This window comes from Panthera uncia, chromosome A2, assembly GCF_023721935.1.
Source record: "Panthera uncia isolate 11264 chromosome A2, Puncia_PCG_1.0, whole genome shotgun sequence".
Taxonomy (NCBI): Eukaryota; Metazoa; Chordata; class Mammalia; order Carnivora; family Felidae; genus Panthera; species Panthera uncia.
Window position 1 is genome coordinate 91,047,968 of NC_064816.1, and position 14,363 is coordinate 91,062,330.

The following is a 14,363-nucleotide window of genomic DNA, read 5'->3' on the forward strand; positions in this document are numbered from 1 at the left end:
GGCTCCTGCTGAGCAATGTGCACTGTATGTGCACATTGGACCCATCACTCTCCATGGTTCTTTTCCAGCCTGTCAGAATATACCCTGCTTTGTATTTAATGCATAAATCTCATCATTTGTGTTCTTCCTCAGCTAGCCTAGCTTTGAGTGTGCATTGTCTAACCCTGTATCAAGGGCAGAAAAGTAAAAGTCAAGGAATTAATTCCAGAAAGCTGCCATGGGAAAGTGCAGCCTGTAAGGGAGGAAAAGGTCCTAGCATGGTAGGGATTAAGACCATTGTCTTATGTCTTAGGGGGTTATGTCTTATCCCCAGTGACAAGTGATCCCTTTGGAAATCATTTAGAGGTTGAACTTCTAGAGACTGGACACAGAGCTTCTCAGTTTAAGAAACCATCCCTGAACGTTCACTTCAGGTTAGGAGGAGAAAATTAAGGGAGGAGAGGTTGTTAGATTGCAGAATGCAGCACTTTGTTGATGGACACTTGGAAGGGCATGGCGTGGGTGCCAGATGTTACAATTATTGTGATTCTGGAATCCTCGTTTAGAGTTTTAAAGGAAAAAGCAGTTTCTTGAGGGGCACCTGAGTGGCTCAGTTGGTTGAGCGTCCGACTTTGGCTCAGGCCATGATCTCACAGTTTTTGGGTTCTTGCCCCATGTTGGGTTCTGTGCTGACAGTTCAGAGCCTGAAGCCTGCTTCCAATTCTGTGTCTCCCTCTCTGCACCCGCCCTCTCAAAAATAAGTAAACATTAAAAAAATTAAAAAAAAAAAACCATTTCCTGATTACTTGCTGTGTGCAAGGGGCTTTGTAGATAGACTTGATAGTCCCTCATTCATAGGGAACCTAAAGTAATTAATAAATTCTAATATAAGTCGACCAATATTATTAATTCATTCTAATACAAATGAAGCAATACCAAAATAGAGGGTTGAGGACAGAGGCAAAGAAGACAAGGGACAATCAGACAGTATGCTCTGATTTCTTCTTACTTCATTTGATCAACTCTTTCTATCACTTTTGCATTCACTCATAGACTTATTGAGCACCTCCTTCAAGCTCAGCGACATGATAACACAAACAAGATATGGACTAAGGGTGGAGAGAAAGAAATAGAATGATAATCCAAAGTAGTTGATCTTTCCATAAGTAGAATCCAAGTACTCAAAGTGCTCACACAGGAGATGACTTTGGTCTGGATCTTGCTGGCTAGGGGCATTTCACATGATGGAGAGGAACCAACAGTCAGCAGCCAATACCTTGTTGGAAGAAGAGCAAGAATTCCAATACAATCTGAATATAAGGCACATGGGAGAAGTTAGTGCTGGAGAAAGAACAAGGAATACGTTTCTGGAGGAGCTTAGAGGCTGTGCTAGGGATTTTGGATTTTGCTAAAAGTTGCCAAAACCCCATGGGGTTGTTTCAGCCAGGAAGCAACATGGTGTATTTTTTGGGGGAGCTCATCTGCCTTGTGTGTGAAGGACTGGTTGGATGTGGAAGATACTGGGATGGCCTCTTTCCAGCTGTTCTGAAGGGAGTATCATCTCATTGAGCTTGCAAACTCAGATTGTTCTGCTCCCCATTCACCCATAAAAGGCCACAAGGTCTAGACTGTCTCTAGTCCGCTCTGGCCTCTTTTGATGTCAATCTAGATTGTCCTTTCACACAGCTAACTTACCCTCTGTGGCACTTTTCTCTGAGGCAAGCTTTTCAATCTATACTTTCGTCTGGAACAGGCATTTGGGCCCATCTCCAGGTCTTCTAAACTGGTTGGAACCAAAAAGGAACAAGCAGTGGTAGGGAGAAACAGAGCCTCTCTGCCTCTGATAATTTAAACCCCTTCCAGGATGAAGGAAGGAAAACATTAAGGACCAGATATGCTTTCAAAAATAGAGAACCCATAAAGTCATGGAATTTTGGAGCTGAAAGAGGCCTCAGAAAGCCAGTCTCTGGTTTTCAGCAGGATTTTAAAAGTACAGGACTTGAAATAGCCTGTTGTACCTATGTCTATTTATGGGACTTGAGACAAATAACTTAGCCTCTGAGACCCTCAATTTTACCTATTAATTAAGGACAATAATACCCACCTCTCTAAACGAAAATAAGTATCATATGCAAAAAAAGGTAAAACCATATGTAACACAGCTGTGATTTCAGAAACTGAGACACAGGCAAGTTAAGTGGGCATATAAAAAAAAGTGGTCCTTTCACTGCTGTGAGTGGATTTCTTCACAGCTCTGACCTATGAAACCCCAATGTGGCCTTCCTAAGTCTGTAAGCATTACCAAGCTGACACGATGCTTTTAATGAGAGTAGCAAAATCTCTTTGTGAGCCCTATGTTCTCTCGTTCCCTGAATTTTTAACATTTCTTGGTTTAAAGTATCTGATGCCATTGAACCCTGACTGTCTGTCAGTCTTGGATTTTACCTAGCAGTTCACAGTCTGTCTCAGCGAGTACCGTAGCATCTTCGTGTCTCCATGTCACCTGAAAGTCCTTTGTGGTTGTTTCTGGAATGAGTCCCAGTGTTTACTGCACATAGGTGTTAGCACTTCAGTTTCTATGACTTACTGCTTTTTACTCAGTCATCAGAAAAGATGTGCCTACTTGTTGACTCATTATGAGAAATTGGGCAACAAAACAGATGATTCTCTTCACAGTTTGGGCCTTTTGCACTTCCTTCTGAACTTTTTTCCTGCTCTCATGCAGACCTATTTTTTCTTTCTCACGCCACAGCCTGTTTGACATGAGATGTGTTCTTCAGTAAGCCCAGTGGCTCCATTGCATCAAGGCAGGAGACACCCGAGACTACAGTGAAAAGGATTAATTACAAGAATAGGAAAGTTATCACATACTCAGAATGGCTTTTTAATAGAAACTCAGTGAGAGCAATTAATTTTTTCCGGATGATTTTATTTGCTGCCTGGACAAGACTCATGTTTTGACTGTGTTTACAAAGCTCCTACTGCTGGCCATGGCTACTGGAGTTGGTCACTGACGACTGGACCTTATACAGCGGAGTCCCGGTTTTGATTATCTAAAATCAGGAGACTGTCTCCCTAAATCTTTAGTTGTCCACAACACCATTCCCTTCAACCCTGCTCTGTTGCCTTTCCTGTTATGATGATAGCAACAAAAAGAGCACTAATAACTAAAAATTACAGTAGTGCTTGCTATGTGCATGAAGCTTTCCTAAACATTATACCTATATTAGGTTTAATGTTCCACATAGCATATTTTATAATCTCAAGAAATCTAGGGACAGTAACTGCTGGTCAGAGCTGTGATAGGAGCCATTCAGTCTGTGGGGACTTAATACCAAACAGTGGTTCTCAATAGAGGAGGACTTTGACATGTCTGGAAATGTTTTTGATTGTCTCAACTGGTGTGTGGGGGGGGTGCTACTGGCATATGGTGGGTAGAGGCAAGGGATGTGGCTAAACATCCTATAATGCACAGGCCAATCCCCCACAACAAAGAGTTATCCAGGTCAAAATGTCATGAGTGCGGGGGTTGAGAAACTTTGTAGCCACATGATTTAAGTGCTCTTGTCTGGATTATTCATTTAAATAATTCTTTTATTCATTCAACAAATATTTTTGAGCCCAGTTCTGGCTACTGGAAATACAAAGACAACCAATAACATTTAATCCCTCCTCTCAAGAAGCTCACAGTCTGTCAGGAGAACCAGACATCAGTCAGAAGATAATACAAACTGCACACATGACTGTAAATGTGCTGTTTTGGTGAAGGAGATGGAGTGCAGGTAGGTGATGTCAGGTATAAGTTTCTGTGGGGAAGAAATATGGGATCTGGATGCTGTGGATGGAATCAGAGTTCAGAGGTGAGGGTAGAACATCACTAACAGGAAACAGCACTCATGGTTCGTGTGTGTGGATTGCCTAGATCATTTAAATTTCAATCCTACTTCTGTACCTCACCAGCTATGGATCTTGGGCAAGATGCTTATCCTTTGATACTTCAGGTTTCTCATCATTAAAATGGGAATGACAATGGTAATATTAGGGGGTTGATGTCATGATTAAATGTACTACACTTAATACATTAATACATGTAAAATGCTTAGCTCAGCATCTGGCATGTAATAAATGCTCCATATAGTAGTTGCTGTTTTTATTAGATAGAGCCCATCTGGTCTTAGGATGACAAACCGGACTTTGGTCTTGAGAGGATACCTTCAGTTCATACCATCCAAGGGAATAATTTTTTTTCCATCTTAATCCCAGCCCCCCCTCCCCCCCCAAAAAACTCCTATCATAGCCCCCTAGGAAGTTCAGGAGAAGTTATTTTTGATATCTTCGATGGAATTTTTCTTTTTCATGTACCTTGTCTTACCAAAGAAAGCCACAGTTCTCTGTCCTGCACTTGCATTTTGTTGCTTTGCTGTTTGCATGCCTATCTTCTAAGGCCTAGTCTACCCACCTGTTCTTGCTACATCATTACATCATGTGCTTTGCTGAGAAGGGAACCTGCTGTGGTTCATCAAAGTCTACATCTCTCTCCAGAATGGGTGTTATCTGCACATAAAGAAGGAAAACTATGTCTGCTTAATCCTTAGACCAAGTTATGGGCTGATATCACTGGTATTATTGAGGAACTGAGACTGAGAGGAGTTCACTAACTTGCCTGAGTTATCCAACAAGTGAGTAAGTTGGGAATACATCTAGCCTCTAGTCTCCCTCTTCCATGCTTCTGCATTCCCCCTAGGGGAATGTTGGTGAACTATGCCTACATTTTGGGTCTTCAGTGTCTCATGCAGTTATTTACCATGTTTTTGCAGTGGGAGGCTTCCTCTGAACCTAAGTTGGCATATGATTTTGATTCAGGCCCGCTGGGCATTTCTGAGCTGGTAGGGTAGCTCTGCCAGAAGATTGTTTCAGAAGAGGGAGAACCTATTCTGAAGGAAAGAGGAGGCTTGAAAAGTGTAACCTGGTAATGGAACTTCAGGGTGATGGGGGTGGGGAGCAGCCCCAAGAACAGAATGGTGTCGATCACTTTGTGTCCTTGAAGATGAATCTTCTCTGATGCCTAATGAATTTAAATGGGAGTTCTTTGGTAAGTAAGGAAGCAGTGAGGAAAATTTAGAAATTTGTTTTAGGAAAGTTTTTAAAAATTTTATGCCCAAGGAGCATAGCTATGCATCTACTTAACAGAATGTGAAATGAAACAGAACACTGAATGGTTTGGCATGTAGAGGGTTCTGGTGCCTCAGCTGAGGAGAAACATCTGTTCTGGGAGATTATGGCCGAGTGCCATTAGATGCCTGGGGAAAGATGGTGGAGAAGTAGGAATGTCTGCTAGAGTGGACGTGAGATCTTTACTGCAGACTCCCTAGATATTCCTAATATTCAGGCAAGAACCTGCAAATTCTGATTTATAATGTTAGTCTATTGGTATGTAGAGGCCTGATGAAATGGATGGTATTTGAAATTTCACTAAGATTTTGGTATCTCAAAATGCTAACAAATATGGTAGTTTGTTACATTTTTCTTTCAAGCCTTCAAATTGGCATTTTCCCCTGGCATGCACTGTAGATTATTACTTTCAAAAGCCTGCAACACATTGCTAGAAATAATATGCTTATAGAACAGCCTGAACTGTAGGAGAATGGTTACATCCTATCATTTGTGAATTACCTCAGTATCAGATGAGGCATTCACAGCAATCATAACACATTAATTGTAAGCGATGTTATATGTTTTAGACAAAGACTATATCCGTACTTAAATAGTTTAAATATAAATGATGCCCACAGAAATGTCAGGCAAAATACAACTGCCAAAATTATAAGATCATTGGCGAATGTTTGAATGGAAGCCCAGGGTTGGGCCTTAAAATGTTGAAAAGGAGCTTCTCAAAAGTAATTCAAGCTGTATAAGCAAAGATATATTTTGGAATTCCATCCACTTGGAATTCATTTATTCAGTATGTGGACTGCTTATGGCTACCTGGCATAGACTAGGTAATAGGTGATGGGAGTGTTGAGAAGCTAGCTACCTGGAGGAGATTGCTAAAGAGAGCAGTTATTTTCTACTGACTAGCAAAACCATCCCAAAATTTAGGAACTTAAAACAACAATTTTATTATTTCTTACAATTCTGTTAGTTGACTGGGCTCAGCTGGGCAGTTCTTCTCTCAGTCTCTCATGTGGTGAGAGAAGGTGACTTGGACTGGATCATCCAAGATGACTCCATTCATCTCAGACATTGGCAGGGTTAGCTGGAAGGCTGAGACATCTTTCTATCTCCGTGTTCATCTCACTGTGCTGCTAGCTTGAGCTTCTTTAAATGGGCTTCTGATATCTGAATCTCAAGAGATCAAAAGCAAAAGCTACTAGGTCTCTTGAAGTCTTAGACCTAGCTGGCACAGTGTTACTGTCATCATATTCTGTTGTTTAAAGCAAATGACAGCGTCAGCCCAGATTTAAAAGACTTACCACACAATGCTGTGAGTACTGAGAGGTGTGGTTCATTGAGGGCCATCCTAGAGACTGGCTGCCATAGACAGCCAGAGTAACACCAGTGACAAAAAAATAGGGAAAGTGAGCTCTGCGCTTAGACAAAAACAGCTAATTCATAAATAGATTAAAGCATGTTAACTTGCATAAATATAAGCAGCAGTAACCCCCAAAGGATGAAAAGATAGCCACAGATGAATAGGGATTTTTTTCTTTAATCCTGCAGACATGTGGCAAAGAATTGAAGGTAACCTTGGGTTTCTTATACTGAAAATGTACTTTAGGTAAGGATGGCATTATGTTATTATATGAAAAGAGAAACAGAACCTTATTTATTTGGAAGTTAAGATGTAGGAGCCAGAGGAGAGGGAAACATTTTAAAGTAAAGAAAAACTTGAAGGAGAGGCTGTGCAATTCATGCAGAATGCTCTTCATTTTCTTGGGGTAGTTAGAAGAATGATTATTTACTCAAGGTGGAGAAGGGCAGAGTTAAGTTTGGCATGTGCTGTGGAAAATGGTAACTGTTTCCAAATAAAGGGATCTGGTATGCTGCAGAGCACTGGGCCCAGCTGATACTGGACTTAAAAGCATGTAGCAAGGCCCATTGGCAGAGGTATATGATTTTCTTTTACAACACTTTTGCAATTTGGGACAGAGACAATTCAGTGGTTAGGTCTTCATAAAGAAACAGGTTGCAAGTGTTTGGAGGTATGTTTATCTTTCCTTTCTTCAGAGAACACTATGTGGAGACAGCTTGAGGATCTTGCAGGCATAACTTTCTTGGACCCTCCATGCATCTGATGTCTCCAAGGGGAGTTTTCTTGCCTGGCACAACTTCCTTCCAACAGGTGACTTCTTCCCAATGAACTCTGCATGGAAAACAAGGCTTATAGGACTCATTCTAGTTGAACTCAAGATGGAAAAGATACTTTAGAAGAAAATTTATTTCTGTGGTATTTCCATATCAATAATTACATTTTTTTTCTTTAGAGAGAGAAAACAAGTGCAAGCAGGGGAGATGGGCAGAGGGAGAGGGAGGGAGGGAGAATGAATCCCGAGAAGGCCCCACACTCAACATGAAGCCTGATGTGGATCCCACAACCCTGGGATCATGACCTGAGCCGAAATCAAGAGTCAGACGCTCAACCAACTGAGCCACCCAGGTGCCCCTCAATATTTACAAAATTATATATTTTTTTTCTTATATGAGTAAGGCATGTTCATTAATCAAAAAGAAGAAAATGAAAAATTACCTTAATCTCAGAAATAATTGTGTCAATAATCTGATAGATTTCATTTTTTCCTCTTCTGTATTAAAAAAAATTGTCATAAGAAAGCGTGCGGGCAGTGATTACACTGGACCAGCTACACAATTTGGGGGGGGGGGCAGTGCAAAAAAAGAATGTGGGGATCATCATTCAAGTATCTTAATATTTGAAATTCTTAAATTTCAAGATGCTTAGAGAAGAACATTCAGCCAATTTTGGGGCCCTCCTAAGTGTGGGGCCTTGTGAATGATACAGGTTGCACACCTATGAAGTCAGCCTTGCTTATCCCCTAATCTCAAGTATAAACAGTTTACCTGCTGCAGGACTTTCTCCTTCCTTACCTTCTGCTGGCCTTGAGGGCAGCTCTGGGGCTGCCAGAGTATTTGCAGCTGTAGGTGTAGCTGAAGCCAGTCCAAGGGACCCTCCTCAGGTTTCATCCTCAGCAACATGTAAAAATTAGTAGTTTGCTTTCAGATATTTTTCATTTTCTCCTTTCAGTACATGCTAACCTCCCTTCAGTCTCATTTCCAAGGAAGCCTGGCCCTTGAAACCTATTGGAATTTTTCCTGCAGGCTTTCCGGCTTATTTGGAAACTGTTTCCTTTTTTTCCTCCCAATTTCCACCCTTTGGAATGGGAATACCTAAAGTGTCCCACCATTGTAATTTGGAAGCAGATAACTTGCTTTCTAAGTTTCACGGATCCGCAGATGAAGAGTAATATGGCTCCAGTATGGACCATGCCCAGAGTCTCATCTCTATCTGATTGAGTTGATTTAGGGGATGAGATTGGGACTTTTTAAGTAGATTACATTTAGATGGGATTTTAGATTTAGAGTAGATGTTAGAATAGGTTAAGATTTTTAAGGATTTGGGGAGGAAGAAAATGTATTTTGCTTATGGGACAGATGTGAATTTTAAGGAGGCTAGAGGGTGTACTGTTGAATTGTGTCTCCCCAAAGATATTCTCCATCTTAGCCCCTGGTGCTTGTGAATGTGACCTTAGTCGGCAATAGGATCTTTATAGATGTAATCAAGCTGAGATGAGGTAATACTGGCTTATGTGGGCCCTAATTTAATGACTGGTGTTCTAATGGGGGGGGGGAGATTGGACACAGAGACACAGAGAGAAATCTATGTGATGATGGAGTCAGGAAGAGATTGGAATGATGCACTCCAAACCTAGGAGCACTAAGGACGGCTGTTATCCTTGAGAAGCCAGGAGAGAGATGCAAAATAGAGCTTCCAGAAAGAAGCAACCTTATCAACATCTTGATTTCAGAATTGTAGCCTTCAGAACAGTGAGAAAATAAATCTAGAACATTTTAAGAAGATGAGGACATGGTTTTGAAAACTATCATTATAGCTAAGCATGGACAATGGATTTTAGTGGGTCAAGAGTGTAGGTAAAGAGACAGGTCACTACCTTTTGACTTCCTCACTGGTCCAGATAAGAGATATTTGTGACTCAGAAGGTGGTAGTGACAGAAATGGTGACAGGCAGTTTGGCCCATAAACATTTTGAAGATCTGATAGGACTTGCTGATGGTTTGGAATGGCAATAAAGGAAAGAGGAACCAAGAATGGCTCTAAGGATTGTGGTGGGGCCCTAGGTCAGGGTGTGGGTTATTTGCTGAGTGAGGAGACTTGAGGAAGAGCAGTTTGGGGGCAGAAGTTTCCAAGATTGAGCTCCTTATCAGAGCTCACATGGAAATGTCAAGTATTAAAGTCCTTTTCTCTGCTAGTCCAGAGGGCAGCTGCGTGTCCAAAAACCTCAACAGTCTCCCAATGGTGGTCACCATGAGGGAGAGTCTGCCTGAAAATGGAGTCTAAAGAAAGACAGAGAACAATCTGATGACATTCTTTGAACTCCTGGATTTAGCCCATGCTTAACATCTGTGCCACCTCTTTAAGTTTTCATTACCTAAGTCAACAGCTTCTCTCTCTCTCTCTCTCTCTCTCTCTCTCTTTTTTTTTTTTTTTTGGCTTAAATTTAGTAAGTGACGTTTCTATCATTTGTCCCCAAAGGAGGCCTGTGTACAATAAGAAATATAGTAAACAGTATAACTGAACTGATGACATAGCAAGGCCCTTTATAAATTGATAGACTTTTTAAAAACAAAGCCTAGAGTCTAGTTTCACCTGTTTCAGGGTGTGGAGACAATTTGAAGTTGTATTAAGACAGGGTTATGATATTAAAATATTACTTATTAAGCAAAAATGTAAAAAACTCAATTATTTATAAAAACAACACTGAGGTAAGTTGTTCCTCTGCTCTGCCTCCTTCCCCAAACTCTCTCCCATGACACTGAAGAGCTCCCTCCCCTCCCATGGTCCCAGGGAAGCAGTGGATGTCCCAGGGTAACTATCTCTCTTTAAAGCAACTCTCTCTCTTCAGTTGCAGACCTCTGAGCCTTTAGAGTTAGGCTTCATCTGTCCGCAGCTGGCTCATGCTTTTCCCCCAGATCTTGTAAGCTGCATCCTGGAAGCTTACAGCCCTTCCCCACATGCACGGGAAGAACAGTGTGCCTCTCATTTCTGAGGCACTGCTGGAAAGGAAGAGCAGGGCCAGGTTGGAAGTATTGTTAGCTTTGCCTTATTAATAAAATAAGGTTAATGATTTATTCATAGCTGAGACAATGCCGCTGTACTCTGGAGGACAGCACAGAACTGTTACATTCTAGATGAGCAGACGAGCAGCTGCTGTGGAAGAAATGGGAGCCATCTGAGAAACAATCTCAGCTGTTTCTGAGGGGTTGTGAGCAGATTTATCTGACCACATCAGAGATCGGAGGCAGTTATTTGTATACTGTGGGTGTTGTAGGATAAATGCTGGCAATGGAGGTCCCTGGAAAGATGCGCCCTTGCTTTTCCATTTCTCATCTAATGAGTGTTTGTTCACCTTATTGCTTTATCCTTTCTTTCTCGGTATCCAGAAGATGCTTGAGTTTGTAATTCAAGATGTGTTATCTGGGGAATATCAGTACAATACACATCTGAACGTGATCCCCATCAAAGGGAGCTCATCCCAGGAAGCAGAAGAGAGAAATGGTATTTAGGGCTTTTCTGGTGCTACCCTAAGCCTACACTATTCTTAGAGATTTAAATCATTTAAAATTATATCTCTTCTCTCCCAAGTGGACTGCAGAATTCTTTTTATAAATAATTAGAAAAGAGGTTTAATACACTGCAGAATCCTGATAAATAACTGGGAGATATGTTATATAAATGATATAATTTTTTTTAATGACAGTTACTGTCATTGGTTCTTTGGTTAAGGACAGGGTAGATTACTGTTAGTTCAAGTATTTGTTGGATGATTCATTGGTTGATCTGGTTCAGAGGGCAAGGTTGGCAGGATTTGACAATTTACAGAAAAACAAAAGCAACGGCACTCACTTCCCAGCAAACCAAACCAGGATTAGCCAGAATGGACAAAAGTCAGATTTATTTACTGCCATGTTGCTGTTTTTGCTCTGTTGCCCCCTATCTGAGCCTCCATGGCCTCCCCTGAGACTTCAGATTTACATCAAATGTCAGAGAGGAGAGCTGGAATTTTTTCCCTGACTTAGAAGGGAGAAACAAGGCCATAGGAGGTATTGAAGAAAATCTCATTGTTGGTGTATATGCTTCCACACAGCAAGGCTTCCTGAGGGACTCCCCGCCCCTCTGCTCAGCTTCCTTGAGAAGAGATCAAATGTTTCAAAGCATTTCCACCTTTACTAATTTTTAATGCCTCTACTAGGCTGAGACTTGCCCACTGGAAAAAAAAAATCTATCCTTGTGGAAACCATCAAAAATAAAAGTGATCCTCTAACAGTAGCACATTTAACTTTTCCACAACTACCAGCAGGAGCCAAAAAGTATAGCTTTTACCCAATATATTAAGCCTTAGAAATGTCTTAGGGTAATGATTGCATTGGAAATCAGAATATGTTTAAATATAATTCACAAAATTCAGACTCCTTGCAGAAGAATCAGAGTGGCTATCACCCAGATCCTTTGCTGTAATTTCTCCAGCTCCTGACCCCACCCTGCCCATTCCTTTCTTTTGCTCCTTTGCCATTTCACCCCAGAAGCCACCCACAAGGGTCCATGCGGGAGTCAGGATTGTAACCCTAGGATTTGGTTTCCCAGGCCATCAGGAGATAACACTGCCTATCAGCCAAAAAATAAAGCTTCCTGACTGCAGTTGCAGAAATTACAGCTAATTATATGCTCCTTGCTTCCTGCAAAAGATATATATTTTAAGCTGCTGGGCTGACTTTCTCCCTTGGCTGTATTTAAAGGTTAGTTTCTGACCTGCTTCCTGGTTTAATGGAATAGTTTAAATATTACAAATCATTACTTGATTCTAATGAATTATATCTCCCCTGGCACCTCACAAAATCCTTATCATGCCAGAGGAAATAGTTGGAAGGAATAGGGCAGTCTCTATGATAACAAACAGAATAACATGCCATAGGGTTACAGATTTCAGGATCCCTGGCTTCTTGGGTGGTTGAAAGCATGTGGCCCTTGGCCTCACACTCCCGGCACCTGAGGCATGTGGCTAAGCAGCATGAACACCCTCTCCCCTGCCTCGTATGATTGTTCACTCTGCTTAATTGTCAGCTCCTGCTAAGAATATGTACCATCTCATTTTCCCAGAGATTCTGGAAGTGTTGAGCTTTGCTTGTGGCCAAGTTAGGTAGCTGAATGTGCAGTATTTCCTTCTCTGATAGGCAAATTCTGGGGATGGTCTGAACCTACCTCTGCACATAGAGGCCTTCAGTTGAATTCCAGTTTCCAATTCCAGTGCAGATTTGCATCAGAACAGTTTCTCTTTGCATGCAGTTTTGTAGGCAAATAGTCTTATCCAGCTTGGTCTGTTTACATGTATTGCCATTATGTATGTGTGTGTGTGTGTGTGTGTGTGTGTGTGTGTGTGTGTGTATATATATTCTATATATAAAGTAACTAAACACAGGTATGTAACAACAAAAGTGGTATTTTAGGCTTGAAATAAAAGATCACATGAAAAGCCCTTCTCCCTCCCTAGGAACAAGAGGGAAGAGATTCAAGTCTGTTGATTCCAGTGAAACAAAGAATAGCAAGATAAGACCATAGAGAGATCTCTCAACAGTGACAACTAAATTGCAGATTTCCATGTCTCTTTAGCTGTTTGACAAAAACACCCATGGGGAAAGTGAAAAATCCAACCACATGTACAGCTGATTTGTTTGTGTGGTTCCACATGTTCCAATTTGTTCTTCAGTGACTAGAAGATTAAAAACAAAATGAGTAACCATTGAAGTATCAACCATGCATCAGATCTGTTATGTGGAATTCTCTCATAGTGTATTGAACTGTGAATAATAGAACTTCTGAAATAGTTGATAATCCATAATTATTTTTATAAAGGATAAGCCAGCCTGTGAATATGAGTTTAAGCTGCTGAGTTGATGTGACTCAAGGGTCTAACTTACTCCATGACCTATTAAAAAATCTCTTATACTGCCCTATGAAGCTAATTCCACCTTAGAAACTAATTTTTTTTTTCCCTCAGGAGGTTTCCCATTAAAATTAAGAAGTCCCTGAGAGAGGTAATTCACCTTAGGAAGAGCCAATTTATCAGATTGTTTTTGAAGATGATGGATAAGGCCCGGGTCTTAGTAAAATGAACTCAGTATCCATGACTTGAGAGAGGAGATGGTAGATATGGAAATGTCCAACAGTGGCTGAAAAACTCCAAAGCAAGGCTGACTGTCTTTGCAGTATGCACAGTGTCAGGACCTGTTTTCTTACAGGTCGTTAGCAAAAAGGAGAAATGACCTTCCACTGGAAGATGGAAGATAGTGATTATTCCCAAATAGAGAGGCATATACCCACATGGAAAATTAAAGTTCTTTTGTGTGTGTGTATATGTATATAATACTACACTAGTAGAACTAATACTTAGAGACTTTTGTTTTTAAGGTTTCTATTTCTTAGAGAAGAAAGAGAACACCAAAATGGAAAAACAGGGCCCTTGGAGTCACTTTCTTTGAGGAAAGTTGTGAAGCCAAAACTCTACTAGGGATAGACTTGAGGGTAGGTGGGGGAAAAAAGGCAATTTTCAAGGAACATCACATCCAAAAAGATGACTGTCATGAAACTTGGTGTTTTGTTTTGTCCAGAGCAGAGGAAAGCACAGGGAACTCGGAAACTGTCAGCTGATTTTTCAGTGGGGAAAAACAAAATGTCTCACAAATTCTATTTGCTTTAAAAGGAGACACATCTGGTGGTATAGATATATAATGGAATACTACTTGGCTATGAAAAAGAATGGAATCTTGCCATTTGCAACAATGTGGATGGAACTGGAGAGTATTATGCTAAGTGAAATAAGTCAGAGAGAGACAGATATCATATGATTTCACTAATATGTGGAATTTGAGAAACTTAACAGAAGACCATAGGTGAAGGGAAGGAAAAGTAAGTTATAAACAGAGAGGGAGGCAAACCATAAGAAACTCTTAAATACAGAGAACAAACTGAGAGTTGACTGGGGTGGTGGTTGAGGGGGTGGGAGAGGTGGGTGATGGGCATTGAGGAGGACACTTGTTGGGGTGAGCACTGGGTGTTGTATGTAAATGATGAATCA